At 37.9% G+C, this 19,011-nt stretch overlaps 1 protein-coding gene across 1 annotated transcript in view; it reads right to left on the bottom strand.

Moving 5' to 3' along the window:
* LOC150080769 (ras association domain-containing protein 1-like) overlaps positions 1-19,011 on the bottom strand; it is a 298,031-nt gene that overhangs the window by 154,904 nt on the left and 124,116 nt on the right. The gene's annotated exons all lie outside the window — the stretch shown is intronic.

The raw sequence follows: 19,011 nt of genomic DNA, 5'->3' as shown, positions 1-19,011 counted from the left end.
AGTTTATTATTGTTTTGGGTGTCCCATTGCTCTTTCCACTGTACGAGACATGCTGTTTGTATGATGTGATTGTAGTCAGAGGCTGGAACATGGATGGAGATTAAATCAAAAGTTGATGGATTTTTAGCAGTTTTGTCAGCGAGTTCATTCCCCTTTATCCCCAAATGTGCTGGGATTCAGCAAAAGGTCACTGATTGATGACGTTCTTCAATTTGCAATAGGAGACTTCTGATTTGATTTAACACAGGGTGAACCTTGTAGGAGGAATTTTGCAATGCTGTAATTGAGCTGAGCGAGTCCATGTATACTAGGTATTTTGCAGAAGGATAGTGATTCAGGTTTTCTAAAGCTAATTTTATTGCATGTAGTTCTGCTGAGTAGCTGCTATACTGATCTGGAAGAGCAGCCAAAAATGATTGTAGAAGGAAATACTGCCACTGCTCCAACGGCTGAATGTGATTTGGAGCCATCAGTATATATTGGAACAAAATCAGCATATTTTTGAATATGGCTTGCATGGAGTTGTTCAACATTAATTATTGGTAGACGATTCTTTCCCCACTTGTGAAGATAAGTATCGCAGGTTAATTGTAGAGGGTGGGTCCAAGGTGGTTGAGAGTAATTCATTACTTGTTGCCTGCTGGTCTTATTTTAGTGGGTTTGCTGGTTAAAGATTTTTCAGTGGTGGATTAAAGAGGTATGGCTCAATAGGATGCTGCCAGCAACTTTGTATTTGGGCTGCATATTTAAGAAGCAGCATTTTTCTCCAGAGGTTTGTTTGTTGTTGTTTGTTATTTGGTTTTTAGGAGCATTAGCAACTAAGGCCATATTGCTCCGGGATATGCGGTGGTCATTTCCTGACCTTTCCGCATCCTCCGTATTTGGTGGTGACTGGCTCGAACTCTGCAGAGGTAAAGAGGGGGCTCATTAGCTTCTATATATAAACTATGAGTAGATGTCCTGAAAGCACCAAGTACAATCCACAATGCACTATGCTGTATAGGATCCAGGCATCGTAGTGTAGTCTTACAGACAGAATCATAAAATGGAGCACCATAATCCAAATGGGATCTGATCAATGCTCTATATAAGAGCAGCAAAGATGTATGGTCTGCTCCCCAAGACAAGGCAGATAAAGCTCTTAGTATGTTTAGTTTTTTGAGGCAGGAAGTCCATACATATTTAATGTGCTCAAGGAAATTTAATTTCCAGTCAAGGATTAATCCCAAGAATCCGATGTTGTTAGTCACTGGAATGGTAAAGTTTGACGTCTGAAGTTTAGGATCTGTATACATTTTCCGTTGATTACAAAAGTGGATTGCAATAGTCTTCTGCTGTGATAGACGATAGCCATTTAACCTTGCCCAACTTTGGACTTTATTGAGGGATATCTGCAGTTGCCGTTCAATGGATCTCATGTTCTGAGAATGGCAAGAAATAGAGAAATCATCGGCATAAAGGTAGGTCTGAACAGTATTTGGAAGTTCTTTTGTGATGGAATCGATTCTAAGGGCAAAAAGGGTTGCACTCAGTACAGACCCTTGTGGCACTCTTTCTTCCTGTAAAAATTTTGCAGAAAGTGAGTTGTGATATCAAACTTGGAACGAATGATTCTGGAGAAAGTTCCTGATGAATATAGGCAGGTTGCCTCGTAGACTATGAGCATAAAGGTCACTGAGAATGCTACGATCCCAGGTAGTATCAATTGCCTTCTCTATGTCTATGGAAACCATAACCAGATGTTCCTTTTTTACAAAGGCATTATGAATTGCAGACTCAGCTTTGATCATGAGATTTAAGGAGGACCTGTTCTTACGAAACCTCGGTTCTCATGATTACTCATTAGGTGTTCTGTTTCGATGATCCAAACAAGTCAATTATGGATAATTTTTTCAAGTAATTTACCAAGGCAACTGGAGAGGGAAATTGGTCTGTAACTGTATGGACCAGTAGGATCTTTTCCAGGTTCCAAAAACGCAAGAACTGCAGCATGATGCCAAGAGCTGGGATAAATGTTTTTCAGAAATATTCAGTTATAGTAGACCAGCAGTATTTGCAAATTTTTGTCACCAAGCTTTTGTAACATGATATAAGTTATTCCATCTGGCCCAGCAGCACTGTTGTGTGTTGTTTTAATGGTATGTAGAAGTTCAGAATATTGCAGAGGCTGGTTATACAGAAGGGAAACTGAGGTTCGAAAGTTGATGGCACGTTGTTCAGTCGTGGTCTTTATTTTCTAGAAATCCAGAGAATAATTTGATCTGCAGAAACTTGGGCAAAGGTTTTGCCCAAGGCATTTGTTAAGTCCTCAGGAGCAGAGAGTTCTTGCCCATTCCAAGAAAGAATTGGTGAAGGGGTGGTTGGAAATTTGCCGGAAATCTGCCTAATTTTCTTTCATATTAACCTGGAGTTAGTGTTTCTATTTATGTAGATGAGACGTAGATGAGACGTATTTATGTAGATGAGACATAGATGCAAACCGAATCCAAGAATTCTTCTTAGCTTTCCTTTGAATGAGACGTGCTTTTGCCCTTAATTTCTTGTAGTTGATAAGATTAGCTGTGGTTGGAGATTTACAAAATAAATTCCTTGCTTTATTTTTTAACTTCTTTGCTTTTGTGCATTCTTCATTCCACCAATAGTTAAGGTGCCATCGGGACTGGTGATTCGACAATGGAATTAGACAGTCAGCTGCAGATAGTAGGTGTGAAGTGATATAATCTGTGGCTTCATCTATCGACTGTGTTCGTATAAATTTCTCATCCAGAGTGACAGCTGACTGAAATTTGACCCAGGTGGCTCGAGAGAACTTCCATTTCTTGCAGGGTTTGGCTAATGGTGGTTGTGTGGTGAGAAAATCACAGATAATCGAAAAATGATCACTGCCCATGGAATCGTCCATAACAGAACATTCCATGATTGGAAACAGAATCGGGGAGCATATCGAGAGATCAATTGCAGAAGTTTGTCCAGTTGGTAATTGTATGTGAATAGGTGCACCGGTATTAAGAATGGTAAGGTTTTGCTTATCTACGAAGGTTTCAATCAGTCAGCCATGCCTATCCAATTTAGTAGATCCCCATAATGGGTGGTGGCCATTGAAATCCCCAAACAGACAGACAGACAGACAGGGGAAGGTAGCTGTATTAGCTGTTTGTTTTGTTTGTTATTTTGTTTTTAGGAGCATTAGCAACTAAGGCCATATTGCTCCGGGGATATGCGGTGGTCATTCCCTGACCTTTCCGCTTCCTCCGTATTTGGTGGGCACGGGCTCGAACCCTGGTCTAATCAAGAAGCGTGTGCTACGCACTGCTGCTCCTTCCCACCTGGCTACGGAGGCACCACTGTATTAGCAGGTTTTCAAGATCTTGGTAAGAGAAGGTATGACTTGGTGGGAGATAAATAGATACTAATGCCGCCATTGTTATACGATACGTGTGCTAGCGTAAGGTTTAACGGAAAACTAGATAGTGAGTATAACAGTATCAATTAATCAGTAAAATTTATTAATCTTATTAAATTTCATTGTCAATTGAATTGTACTTTTTTAACTAAATAAATATAGCGACCTAGTTATTACAAACATAACATCATAAATTAATATATCTAAGTTGACAGAGGATAAGAAAGTCATATAATGTAACTCGGAGATAATATTCAATACCGAAATACATATATATATATATATATAGTGTTATAACTGCACTGGGATATAGGTCCTCTGAATCACAGTCTATTGAAATGCACTGCTTGTTTGATATTTGTGGAGAAATCAGGAATGGGACATGATATTGCCAAGGGGAGAATGTCTTTGTGTGTGCGTGATGTAAGGAGTGCGAGGAAATCAGGTGCCAACTCGACACTGTTATGGGCTTATATGAGAGCTTGAAGGACAGGGTGGATGCTCTCAAAGGATTTAAATTGAGGGGCCCATCAATCTCTCAGCTGCACACATCAATGCCAGAGCTTGCACTTGAACATCACGCAACACAGCGGCAACCCCCAAGGCAGAATGTACTGGTCCCAAAGGAACTAGTTGTTGTAGGTGACTCTATTGTCAGGGAAACAGGAAACATATTGTGCAAAAAGGATAGATGGAACAGGACCAGGGTATGTCTGCCAGGGGCAAATGTTGATGACGTTGTAGGACAGATATCATCCTTTAAGGGCACAAAGGGTGATATTGTTGTACATGTTGGCACTAATGATGTTAAGAGTAGGAGACCAGCAGAATTACTTAACAAGTACAAGACAATGCTGAAAAAAAAAACCGTGAGTTAGGGTTGAATTTGAAAGTGTCTGCAATTCTGCCCAGACACGATTGGAGGGAGTATATGATAAGAGCCTTATCGATCAATTCAGCCTTGGAGAAATTGTATCCATGGATGTGTCCTGAATATTCATTTTTATGTTTGAGCCTCGATTATTGATGCAGCAGCATTCATTGGAGGAGGAGAAGGAGATTTTGCTGGTACTGTAAGATCAGTATTGCTTGCCTGGTTCAGCTGTTTGGGGATATTGTACTGTTGCTGGGAGAGAACAGTTTGTGCCCAGTCAGAGATTGAGGTGTTTGAAGGGAATATAACATCAGTCTGGGTGGCCACTGATTGCTATTTTTGAGTAAAACTGGCATATGAATGTTTAGTAATACTTGGAGCAATTAATTTTCTCGCTTCTTGAAAGCTTACTTTATTTTCAATTTTATACTTCACAATTTTCTTTTCAGTTTTCCACCTGTGGAAGAGATTTTATGGAAGAAGGTAGGTTTGGGGTATTGTTGTTGTTGTTGTTGTTATTTGGTTTTTAGGAGCATTAGCAACTAAGGCTATATTGCTCCGGAGATATGCGGTGGTCATTCCCTGACCTTTCCACATCCTCCGTATTTGGTGGTCACAGGCTTGAACCCCAGTCTAATCAAGAAGCGCGTGCTTTGCACTGCTGCTGCTCCTGCCCACCTGGCTAGGGAGGTGCCATTTGGGGTATTAAAAGTGAGTATAATATTCCTTTTAGCTGCAAGTGTATTGTCCTTTTTAATCACGATTCTTTTTACTACAATTACATTTTGCTCCTGAAGTTCTTGACTTATCTCCTCCTCCAAGACATTCAATAGGTCCCAGCTAGATATAACACCCTTATATGTGTTTAGGGTACCATGGGGGAAAAACTTTTACTGAAATTCCAGCAAAATTTGTAACTTTCAGTAGATGATCCGAATGCTTCTCGCTGATTGTTTCTACTAGTAGTTAACCTGATTGCAGTCACTTGACTGTTTTAGGGGATCCTGCAAGACTTTCGAGGTGTTTATGGATAAGAAATGGAGACAATTTGGTGAGAGGCTGATCTGTAAGAGTGCATTATGAGAAATGCAGAAAAATGTATGTCTGAAGAGTTGGTCTTAAACCTCTTGGGTTGAGACATGTCATATTCATTTTCTATGTCTGGCTGAGAGCTTGTCACCTCTAGAGGAGGAAACTTATTGTGTTTCATAATTGCTCCTTTTGGCCCTAGGCAGATTAACTGTTCTGCCAAGGTTTCCGGCCCTGCCACGGGGAGGCAGGAGCAGTGCCTGGTGTAACCAAGCAAGAAGTAGTAGGTGTTAGTAATAAATATATAAGAAATAAAGAAAGGTGGCTTTCCTTTATTGCTCTGTAAAGTACTTTTTTAACAAGAGCTGTTATTAAATAAATAAATTTTTTTAGTATAGGAAGGTAAAAGAACTATGAATCACTATTTGGAAAATCGCACTTTAAGCACAGAGAATTTGCTCAGTCACAATCGCTTGGCACCCAGGGCCTATGAAGTTTGCGTTATGTGCATTGCACTATGAAGTTTGCATGATGTGCATTGCACTATACTGTTAGGTTTGTAGAGCTTTAAATTAGTTATAGCCTTACTAGAATAAAGTTTATTAGTAAAACAAAAAAAAATATACAGCATTCTGAGTGATTAGAACCAAAGTGCTACTTGTTTACCACAATTAAAAACCTACAATTTCGTTACTATGCACAATACTACTATTTATTTTGGAAATAAAAGCTATAGAAGTTTTTATTTTTCACAACTTGACTAAAGTAAAGTCATTTACGTTAGCATGTTTAAGCTCGCATTGAATTATATATTCAATATATTGAATCTATATGATGTACATTATACTTTGTCATGTTTATGAAACTTTAGCTTTATGCTTCTAAAATGTTGATTGCTCTTTATTTTATTATATTTTTGGTTTACATAAATCTTGGCATATAATTTGATAGCATAGTTAATCTAAAAAAAACTTTTGCAGGATAGGAAACTTTGAATACATTTTGGTTCTTTAAAAATAAAAATAATCCCAACTTAGAGCTGTCTGGACTCATGCTGGCAAGGCAGGAGGAAATGGAGTCAACGGACCTGATTAGATGCTGAAAAAAAATGGATTGAAAATGTTACTATTCATATGTGATCGCAAAAAGGCCCTGTTTACCATACTTTTTCAAATAAGTAAACATAACTATTTGGAGGGCATTAGGACCTGATAAAGTGAAAGTGTCTAACTGATCAAATGATCTGATCCAACATTAAGCAGGGAGGAAGAAGTGGGGGGGACTCACAAATCGAAGAACTAAGTACAAAGCTTGTACACAGTTCTGTAATGCTTAAGAATGCCATACCAAACCTGTTTGTGTAACATTTTAATTTAAAACTGCCAAATTTATAACCACCTGACGTTCAGCTATTTCTCTGTGAAACACCCTGTATATAAGGTCTAATCAAATGGTCCTAAGACTATTTATAAGCAGTTCACTTCAAAATAGTTTATCCCTGATGATATGTGGTTGTTTCGGTATTCCTGCCACTTCTGGAAGCAATACTGGAAGCCTTCAACTGTGAGCCAGTTGGAATACATATCACGTTCTATTGGATGGTTAGAATGTCATCAAATCTTCATCATTTCAGCTTCATTCTGAGAGGGAAGAGAGAAAAAATGACATGCCACAAAATCAGGTGAACTGGAAGGATAAAATACTACATACTGTAGTTTTTAGTGTTTTGCACCAACCTTGCGTAGAAATAAAAATAAAAACACCAAGGAAACTGAACTTTTGATAACTGTGTTTATAATAAATTACAATAACCTGTATTTACAATAAATTTAACTTTACAATAAACTATACATATGAATTATTAAAATCTGCTACATTATAATCAATAAAATGCATTAAAATATACTAGATTAAAAGCGATAAAAATCGTAGCTTTCAAAGGCTCCAGCCTTCTTCTTCACCGCTGAAGAAGAAGGCTGGAGCCTTTGAAAGCTACGATTTTTATCGCTTTTAATCTAGTATATTTTAATGCATTTTATTGATTATAATGTAGCAGATTTTAATAATTCATATGTATAGTTTATTGTAAAGTTAAATTTATTGTAAATACAGGTTATTGTAATTTATTATAAACACAGTTATCAAAAGTTCAGTTTCCTTGGTGTTTTTATTTTTTTTATTTTTATTTCTACGCAAGATTGGTGCAAAACACTAAAAACTACAGTATGAATATACCCAACCTCAGAGGCCTGTTTGAAGAAAATACTACATGTTTTCTTGATTTCTGCATAAATTCTTGAATGAAGAGTGTGATGGAGCATTGTCCGAAACCATCCACCACTGTCATATAGTTGGTGGCATTTTCTTTTAACTTTTTTCCTCAACAGAAGTAAACTCTTTATAATAGGCCTGGTTTGCCATCTAACCATTCAAAGTGATATCTTGAATGGTTAGTGATAGCATTAATACTCCAAATATTAAGAATTCCATATGGCATCACCATATGCAATTCTTAACATTTGGAATATTTTTGCTACATTTTTCTTGTTTTTCATACAAAACTTGCTACACTCATGTTCCAATTTTATATTCATTATATTGCAACCTAAGACGTGTCAACATGCACTGAAAACCGGTTTGGTGGAGTAAGAAGTGGTTTGTATCAGTAATGTGGTCACCTCACCTTGCCCCTCCACCTTATGTAATAAATAAAAGTCATAATATGGTTAGGGAAGGACGTTAAGTGGTTTCTATCAATTTAAATTAAAATATATCTAAGTTACCACTCTTATGCCACGTTTAGTTTTAATATATTTTATTTATGTTACTTAAACTAATATACATTGAGCACCGTTTCAGGAATCTTGCTGATACCATCATCACACCTTGCTGTTGGGAGACAAAAAAACTTATTTTAAATTGAGCAGATCTAAATAACAACAAAAAATAAGATGTATTTACATATGATCATTTCTAATTTACAGAAAATAGATGAAAAGTTCTAGTCTATATTACCAAATTAGCAAATCAGCAATTAGCATATCTAAGTTATGATTACAATCTAAAGGTACAATTTTATGTTACAGTTATGTTACAATGAGCTATTTTCAGTTTTCATATAGATAGCCAATAAGAATAGCACTGGTTGCCTGTCTGAATCCAGGGTGCTTGTACAGTGACTTTTGTTCTCTTTCTCTGGTTCCGGTGAAGAAGATACCCGTGTTGATTTTTGCTAATCAGATGTGTAGGCTGTTTCTAGGGTCTGGAAGAGGGTTTACGGTGTGTGCTGCTCTGGTTGATTCATTTCTTTTTCTTTCCTGGTACCTTATTTCTTCACTTATTTTTTCTTTAAAGAGATGAATATATCGTGGGTTGAAATCAACTCCCTGTTTTCTATTGATTGCTGAGAATCCAAATAAATTGATAAGAAAGGCTTCTTTAAATTTTCTTCTGTTATACTGTCTATCTGTGGAAAGGATGCTTGTGTTAAGGAAATTCCAGGTGTCACCATGTTGGAAGGCATCGAGAGCTGTATCCGATTGTTGAATTCTGCCATATTCTATATCTTTTTTTGTATTTTTTATTCTACACTGTACCATCTGTATGATTCCCCTACATATATACTACCACATCGACATTCTATCTTATATATAGAACTTCTAGGATTATCTGGGTAGTTGGACTGTGGCTTTATGATCTGTTTGATGGAGGCTGAACTTTTGTAAAAGGTTAAGATCCTGAATTTCTTGGCTTCTTTGCCTTTTTTAGAGTTGATTGAAGGTGTGTACAGAATACATATGGAGGTGCTTCTTCTGTTGATGCTAGGTTGTGATTGTTTATTAATGGACTTGGAGTTGTCCCTGATGGCTTTATTGATAACACGGATCGGATAGCCATTCTTTAAGTCAACACTGGTTATTGTATTTATTTCCAGTTGTATATTATCTTCATTGCAAATACTATAGGCTCTCCAGATGAAAGACTTTAGAACACCTATTTTTGTAGAAAATGAATTAAAAATAGGTTAACCATAATTGCAACTGAAAATAGCACATTGTAACATAACTGTAACATAGAATTGTTCCTTTAGATTGTAATCATAACTTAGATATGCTAATTGCTTGAAGTTGTCACAGACATTATCTCAGATATGCAAGACAAGCTGTACTTGCTACCTGGAACTCAAAAACGTGATGGAACTGATATTCAAGTGACACTCAAATCAAGTGGACTGAATTTCGGCGAAGTCCGGATGGTCTGTGACAGACAAATCCTCTGCTTGCATCTTCAAGATGGTGGGACTGTTAGTAATCCTGGGTATAACCAAAATGTGCAAGCACACTGTGGGTGACCACTAAGGTGTGAACTAACATAAGTACGGGTCAAAGTGTGGCGCACAGACATGGAGGATTGCCGACCCTCTGTATTACCAGGAAATACCAGGTGGTAGATGATTCTCATCAACCGGTGCAATACCACCACTGCTTATTGGAAGCTTGAAGTGGTGGAACCCATGTTTAGTCTCCGGTTCTAAGTTCCGGTCACCCATTGCCCATCTCTTCCATCATGCAGCATGACTAATGATTTTAGAGGTTATGATGGACATCATGGCAAGATCCAATCTTCCTTAAATTTTGAGGGTACAGCTCTAAAATGCTGTTCGCAGGCCGGCCACTAGTTAGTACACTGAACCGAACCTATTGGTAACACTTCAGGAGGCTTCCGGATCAGCTAGTGTATAATCTTGCTACCTCTATTCTGCCAGATAGTGACTGGAAGGAGTTCAAGTAGTGTGTATGTGGGGGGGGGATTGTCGAGGCCACGTTATGTCAAGGATCTGGGTATATTCTTACCATGTGTATGCCATATCCAAAAATTTCATTACTTCATACCTGCCAAACCCCATGTGCTTTTTCTGACAGAATCTCAGTTATCGGTTGATTCAACTACTGCTCATCTCAGTTGCCCAAATTACTCGCTGTATGATTCCTTTCGCCTCAAAGGTGATACTTGTGCATAAGTCCATTCCGATATTCCCTGTCAGAGACTTTGTAATTTGGAATCTCCTCTTTTCGATCTTCTCTGGCTTAAAATCTCTCTACCTGATTCTGTCAAATTCATCTGTTGTCTCTACCATTCTCCCAACTCCACTAATCACTTGGAGCTCTTTGACTTCCTCTCTTTGCAACTTGACTTTCTCCAGTCCAACTTTCCTATCAGTGAGGTAATTTTCCTTGGCGATTTTAATGTTAACAAGTCGAGCTGGCTTCCGTTTTCTAGTCACACCGACCAAGCTGGTCCAGATGCTGAGGCTTTTTCAATTACTAATGAACTTGCATAGATTGTTCATTTACCTACAAGAATACCGGACAATCCTAACCATACAGCCAACAAGCTTGATCTTTTTCTCACAAACAACCCTTCTAAGTACACGGTCAAAGTGAGTGGTCCTTTAGGCATTTCAGATCACAACTTCGTGATTGTCTCTTCTCCAATGGAGCCTTTATCTCATAGCTATTCCCAACCTCGCATTGATTGGCATTACAAGAATGCAAAATGGGATGACCTGTGAAATTTCTTTTCTTCTTTTCTTTGGTCGGATTATTGTTTCAAAACTTTTGATGTCAACGTTTGCTCAGATCGGGTCAGTGAAATTATTCTTGTAGGAATGGTATCCTCACACTCCACTTTAAAATCGAATCCTTTATCTAAACCTTGGTTTTCCAAAAAATGTGTCAAGGCTGTTCAAGTGAAGAATGTTGCATATTGTAATTGACTTGTTTCCAACTCTTCAGTTTCATTTTCTGCATACACCAAAGCTTGCAAGAATTTTAAAGCAGTTATTAATCAGTCCAAACTAGATTTTGAACAGGCTAAGAGTAGAAAACTTGCTTCTTGCCCTAATGGTAGCCGAGCATTCTGGTCTATTGACAAAAGGTATTGGCCGAAATTTTGCCCATCTCTGTCAAAACCAGATAGTTCTGTTGTCATTTGAGCAAAAGATAAAGCTGATCTGCTAGCATCCCATTTTTCTTCCAACTCGTGTATTAATTATCTTGGTAAAACACCTCCCACCATTCCCAACACACTCCATTCAATCCCCTGTGGTCTTCCGACAAAAGAATGTCAGAAGGATTTTGATGAATCTTGATGCTAAGAAAGCTCCAGGTCCTGATGGTATTTCTCCACTTGTTCTCAAAACAAGTTTTGCAAAGGTTTTTTCCATCTGCTTGGAAATTTGCTCATATCCTGCCAGTTGGAAAAAAAGGGTGACAGATCGCTCACATCCAATTATCGTCCCATTGCAATTACTTCTACTTTTTCTAAAGTAATAGAGACATCAATTAACCACCAACTCTTAAACTACCTAGAAACCTTCAGTCTGTTCAACGATTGCCATTATGGATTCCATCAGTGTCGATCCACTGGGGATATTCTGGCTTACGTTACCCATTTATGGACAAATTCAATAGAAAAGTTTGGTGAAACACAAGCAGTTCCTCTTGATATCTCAAAGGCTTTCGATCGTGTTTGGCATAAAGGTCTTCTAAACAAGATGCCATCTGATGGTTTTTCAACTGTTTTTTGTAACTGGTTGTTCAGTTTTCTCTATGATCGCTCACTGAGGGTTATGGTAGATTGTTCTCCGTCTTCTAACTTCTCCACTAATGCTGGTGTCCCCCCAAGGTTCAGTTCTTTCCACTCAATCTTTTCATCTTGTCTATTAATGACCTTCTTCCATTGACTGCAAATCATAATCATAGTTTTGCCAATGATAGCACATTGCATTCCACTTTCCATTTTGAGAAACCCTGCCCTGCTCAATCAGCTTCAACTTCTCAAATATCTGCTACCAGTTCCTTAAATGGTAATCTCCAGGTAATTCTCCAGTGGGGCAATGACAGCTTAGTTGATTTCAATCCTTCTAAAACTCAATCTTGTCTTATATCTCACAAAAAGGATTCTTCTACTCCTATGCTTATCTTTGGAGACACTCCGATTTCTAGGCAAAATGATATATCACTTTTGGAGATTTCCCTGACTTCTAATCTCTCTTGACACAAGCACATTACAAATATTTCTTTCTCTGCATCTAAAAAACTTGGTTTTCTCTTTCGCTCTCTTCGTTAATTTTCTTCCAAACAGCTGTTCACTCTGTACAAATCGCAAATTTGCCCTACCATGGAATATTGTTCCCACATCTGGGACGGTGCCTCAAAAACCTCTCTCAGGCTTCTAGATTCCATTCAGAAGAGGGCAGGTGGGCTAATTAATACTCATTTCTAAAAGAGTCTCTCCACGTGCTGTCTCATAGATGTACTGTTTCTGCTGCATGCCTTTTCTACAGATACTTCCATAGGCACTGTTCTTCTGAATTGGCATCTATAATTCCTGCTCTCTCTTTCAAAACAGTCCGAATAAGTGCCACCACCAGCCAACATCCATTTACTGTCCAACTTCAAACTCATAGAAACCAACTTTTCATCTTCCTTTTCATTCATTCAACTGCTGTTTTCTGGAACAACCTTCCTTCTTTTTTTTTTTTTTTCATGTAAACCCCAAACACATATTAGAACCTATAGTACTTAGTACAGTACTTGGGTTGGAAGTTGAGAAGACGAAAGAAGATATTTGTTGACATTAGACTTGAACTTATGTAGACTGTAATTTTCAGGAAATACGTACAAAGGAAGGTTGTTCCAGAATACGGCAGTTGGATGAATAAACGAGGAAGATGAAAAGTTGGTTCTGTGAGTTTGAAGTTGGACAGTAAATGGATGGTGGCTGGTGGTGGCACGTGTTTGGACTATTTGGAAAGAGAGAGTGGGAATTATAGAAGCAAAGTCAGAAGAACAGTGCCCATGGAAGTATCTGTAGAAGAGACATGCAGCAGAAACAGTAAGTCTATGAGACAGTGAGTGGAGAGACTCTATTAGAGATGAATCATTAATTAATCTAACTGCCCTCTTCTGAATGGAATCAAGAAGCCTGAGAGAGGTTTTGGGGGCTGTTGTTGTTGTTTGTTTGTTATTTAGTTTTTAGGAGAAGAAGTGTGTGCTATGAACTGCCGCTCCTGCCCACCTGGCTACGGAGGCACCGTTTTGGGGAAAACACCCCAGATGTGGGAACAATATTTCATGGCAGGGTGGATTTGCGATTTATACAGAGTGAGCAGCTGTTTGGAAGAAAAGTAATGCTGAGAGCAAAAGAGAAAACCAAGTTTTTTAGATGAAGAAGAAGCAATATTTGTAATGTGCTTGTGCCAAGAGAGAGAGAGAGATTAGAAATCAGGGTAATCCCCAAAAGAAATATATCATTTTGCCTAGAAATTGGAGTGTCACTAAAGATAGGCATAGGAGCAGAAGAATCCTTTTAGCGAGATATAAGACAAGACTGAGTTTTATTAGGGTTGAAATCAACTAAGTTGTCTTTGCCCCACTGGAGAATTACCTGAAGATCGGTATTTAAGGAATTGGTAGCAGATTTTCGAGAAGTTGAAGCTGATTGAGCAGGGCAAGTTTTCTCAAAATGGAAAGTGCTATCATTGGAAAACTATGGATAGGATTTCCAGTCAATGGAAGAAGGTCATTAATATACAAGAAGAAAATAGGGGGGGGGGGGAAATAACTGAACCTTGGGGGTCACCGGCATTAGTGGAGAAGTTAGAAGACAGAGAGCCATCTACCATCACCCTCAGTGAGCGATCAGAGAGAAAACTGGATAACCATTTCCTAAAAACAGTTGGCAAACCATAAGATGGAAGCTTGTTTAGAAGACCTTTATGCCAAACACGATTGAAAGCCTTTGAGATGTCAAGAGCAACTACTTGTGTTTCACCGAACCTTTCCACTGAATTAGTCCATAAGTGGGTAACATAAGTCAGAATATCACCAGTGGATCGACACTGACATAATCCATACTGGCGATCATTGATTAGGCGGAAGGTTTCTAGGTAGTTTAAGAGTTGGTGGTTAATTGATTTCTCCATTACTTTAGAAAGAGTAGAAGTAATTGCAATGGGTCGATAATTGGATTGGAGGGATTTATCACCCTTTTTAGGAACTGGCTGGTTATGAGCAAATTTCAAAGCAGAAGGAAAAACACCTTTGGAATAAGAAAGTGAAAAAAGGCGGCAAAGAATAGGAGTAAGTTCAGGAGCACAGGTTTTGAGAACAAGTGGAGAAATACCATCGGGACCTGGAGCTTTCTTACCATCAAGATACGTCAAAATCCTTCTGACATCCTTTTGACAGAAGACCACAGGAGGCATTGAATGGAGCGTGTTGGGAATGGTGGGAGGCATTTTACCAAGATCATTAATACACGAGTTGGAAGAAAAATGGGATGCTAGCAGATCAGCTTTATCCTTGTCTGATGTGACAACAAAACCATCTGGTTTGGACAGAGGTGGGAGCAGAGATGGGCAAAAGTTGCGCCCAATAGCTTTGGCAAGAGACCAGAATGCTCGGCTACCATTAGGGCAAAAAGCAAGTTTTCTAATCTTAGCCTATTCAAACATATTTCATAGGTACGTATTTCCTGAAAATTACGGCTTACAGAAGTTCAAGTCTAATGTCAACAAATATCTTCTCTCGTCTTCTCAACCTCCAACCCAAGCAAGGTACTAAGTACTATTGGTTCTGATACCTCTCATGTTTGGGGTTTTCGTAGAAAAAAAAAAAATGCTGATTTGCTAATTTGGTTGTTTGTTTGGTTTTTAGGAGCATTAGCAACTAAGGCCATATTGCTCCGGGAATATGCAGTGGTCATTCCCTTGACCTTTCCGCACCCTCCGTATTTGGTGGTGACGGGCTCGAACCCCGGTCTAATCAAGAAGCGTGTGCTACGTACTGCTGCTCCTTCCCACCTGGCTACGGAGACGACTGCTAATTTGGTAATACAAACTAGAGCTTTTCATGTATTTTCTGTAAATTAGAAATGATCACATGTAAATACATCTTATTTGATTGCTATTTATATCTGCTCAATGTAAAATGTAAGTTTTTTGTCCTCCAACAGCAAGGTCTGATGATGGGTATCAGCAAGATACGTGAAACGTTACTCAACGTATATTAGTTTAGGTAATACCTAAATAAAATATATTAAAACTCCACATGGTATAAGAGTGGTAATTCAGATATATTATAATTTAAATGGCTAGAAACCAAGTTATTATTGTTATTTGTTTTTTTTTTTTAGGAGCATTAGCAACTAAGGCCATATTGCTCTGGGGATATGCAGTGGTCATTCCCTGACCTTTCCGCATCCTCCGTATTTGGTGGTCACAGGCTCGAACCCTGGTCTAATCAAGAAGCGTGTGCTATGCACTGCTGCTCCTGCCCACCTGGCTATGGAGGCAACAGAAACCAAGTAACATCCTTCCCTAACCATATTAGAACTAGGTACAGACCAACTACTGTCCGTCTTATCAGCAAATTATAAAATATTAGCATAAAGATCACAAAACTTAAATGTAGACATAAAATTCTCATAAAATGTAGAAATGAAAAAAATCACTCCTGCCAGTCTCAACATAAAAGACTATTAAAAACAACTTTTTGGGTAGAACTATTAAGATCATGAAGTTAAAACTATTATGAAGTGCACTTAAACAAATTAGACATATCAAAAACGACAGATACTTATAATAAAAACTTTGAGGGATTAAAGAATAAATTGAATGGAAATGATTTCTCAAACATGGTGCATCTAATATCCATTCATTCCACAAAAACACATATAGATCTATCCAAATATCTCGAAGTAAAATTCTCTAGACTTATAAATCAAAATTTTCCACTGAACGCTAAAGATAATGAGGGATGCAGTGAACAAACAACCTAATAATACATCTAAAATTAATCCAGTAAGTGAAGTGGATTATCCTAATAATAATACTATCAAAATCCCTAACCACATCATCAATCTTGGCTCAAAAATTCTCACCAATGCAGAAATTCAGTTACTTAGCAAAGGCCTTAATTTTAAACCGACACCTAAACATATCCCCACATTAGATTTCCTAGCCAACATCCACAATAATCAAAAGTGCATTCAGGATAATCTAGCCAAAGATACAATCAATATCACAGCCATGCAGTTAATATACAGCTCAAACTACAAGAAGATCTACAATAAGAACAACAACCTATCCACAGAGGAACGGAAAGCATTGAAAAATCTGAAAGAAGACGTAAATATACATATATCTAGGGAACACAACAGTCATCATTAACAAAGAAAACTGCATTGAGAAAGTAGAAGAGCTTCTAAAAGATACCAGCACCTATAAAATGTTAAAAACAGATCCCACCAGCAACCTCAAGAAAAAAGTAAAAAGAAAACTACAAGCCTTACTGGACAAAAAATTTATTGATGAAGACCTACACAAGAAAGTTAAACCCTAACAATTCAGAAACACCGTACATGTTTGCCAACATAAAAGCACACAAACCAGGATTCCCTGCCAGACCCATTATTAGTGGTAGACATTACTCAGGACAGAAGATATCAAAAAACAACTCCTCTCCCAGATAGTTCTGAAGAACCAAAGATCATTAAAAAATATCCAGGATTTAATAACCAGAATAAAGGATGCCGAATCAACAAAGAAGATATTCTAGTGTCCTTTGATGTGGACTCAATGTTCACTACCATCCCCTTAGAAGAAGCAAAAACATGTCTCTTCCAAAATATAGATAGCCATATCACAACAGGATACCCAAGACCCCTTCCGGCCACAGAAATAATGGATCTCATAGATCTCTCCATGGGTAAACCTTACTTCACCTTTAATGGGAAATTCTACACGCAGATATCTGGTCTCAGCATGGGTAACGACATATCTCCTCTCCTGGCAGAAATTTTTATGACTAAATTTGAAGAAGATGCCTTGGAAAACCAACAGATAAAACGTGGATGACATCATAGCTGTCTGGAATCATGGCACAGATAATTTACAAAAATTCTTGGAAGCTCTCAACAGCCACCACCAAAAAATCAACTTCAAAATGGAAATCTCTCACAAAGGCCAAATTCTGTTCCTGGACATCCTTTTTTCAAGAAAGGGCAAAAAACTACATATGGAAGTTTTCAAAAAACCCACAGATACTGGTATCATACTAAACTATAAATCCTGCCATCCTTTACCTACAAAAATAGGTGTTCTAAAGTCTTTCATCCGGAGAGCCTACAGTATTTGCAATGAAGATAATATACAACTGGAACTAAATATAATAACCAGGGTTGCCTTAAAGAACAAATATCCGATCCACATCATCAATAAAGCCATCACAGACACCTACAAGTCCATTAACCAATCACAATCTAGCATCGATAGGTTGTTGCTGTTATTTGGTTTTTAGGAGCATTAGCAACTAAGGCCATATTGCTCCGGGATATGTGGTGGTCATTCCCTGAATGACCTTTCCGCATCCTCCGTATTTGGTGGTGACGGGCTCGAACCCCGGTCTAATCAAGAAGCGTGTGCTACGCACTGCTGCTCCTTCCCACCTGGACATCGATAGGAGAAGCATCTCCATATGTATGCCGTACATACCTCAATCAGTTCTAAAATAGCCAAAGAAGCCAAGAAATTCAGGATCTTCACCTTTTACAAAAGTTCAGCCTCCATCAAACAGATCATAAAGCTACAGTCCAACTACCCAGATAATCCTAGAGGTGCTATATATAAGATAGAATGTGGATGTGGTAGTATATATGTAGGGGAATCATACAGACACCTACAGTGTAGAATAAAAGAGCACAAATAAGATGTAGAATATGGCAGAATTCAACAATATGATACAGCTCTCCATGCCTTCCAACGTGGTGACACTTGGAATTTTCGTAACACAAACATCCTTTCTACAGATAAACAGTATAACAGAAGAAAATTTAAAGAAGACTTTCTTATCAAATTATTTGGATTCTCAGCAATCAATAGAAAACAGGGGATTGATTTCAACCCACGATATATTCATCTCTTTAAAGAAAAAATAAGTGAAGAAATAAAGTTCCAAGAAAGAAAAAGAAATTAAACAACCAGAGGAGCACACAGCGCACACCCTCTTTCAGATCCCAGAAACAACCTACACATCTGATGAGCAAAGGCCAACATGGGTATCCTCTACACCGGATACCAGAGGAAGAGGAAGAGAACAAAGGTCACCACACAAGCATCCTGGATTCACACAGGCAACTAGCACTATTCTTATTGGCTAACTATATGAATACTTTACCTATAAAAATGTATTGCTGACTGAGCCTCTTGCCCATTTAGGTCTGAGCATCCGGCAGGAGGACTTGGTCAGCAGGTAAGATGTTTATTTATTTATTTAATTAAAAATAGGTTAACCGTAATGGCAACTGAAAATAGCTCATTGTAACATAACTGTAACATAGAATTATTCCTTTAGCGCATAACCATAACTTAGATATGCTAATTGCTGATTTGATAATTTGGTAATATAAACTAGAACTTTTCATCAATTTTCTGTAAATTAGAAATGATCATATGTAAATACATCTTATTTTTTTGTTGTTATTTAGATCTGCTCAGTGTAAAATATGTTTTTTGTCTCCCAACAGCAAGGTACCTGAAATGTTACTCAATGTATATTAGTTTAGGTAACACCTAAATAAAATATATTAAAACTCCACGTGGTATAAGAGTGGTAATTGAGATATATTATAATTTAAATAA

This window comes from Mastigoproctus giganteus, chromosome 9 (genome assembly GCF_048544385.1).
Source record: "Mastigoproctus giganteus isolate SK-2022 chromosome 9, ASM4854438v1, whole genome shotgun sequence".
In the NCBI taxonomy this organism is placed as follows: Eukaryota; Metazoa; Arthropoda; class Arachnida; order Uropygi; family Thelyphonidae; genus Mastigoproctus; species Mastigoproctus giganteus.
This window is presented reverse-complemented; position numbering and strand designations above follow the sequence as displayed.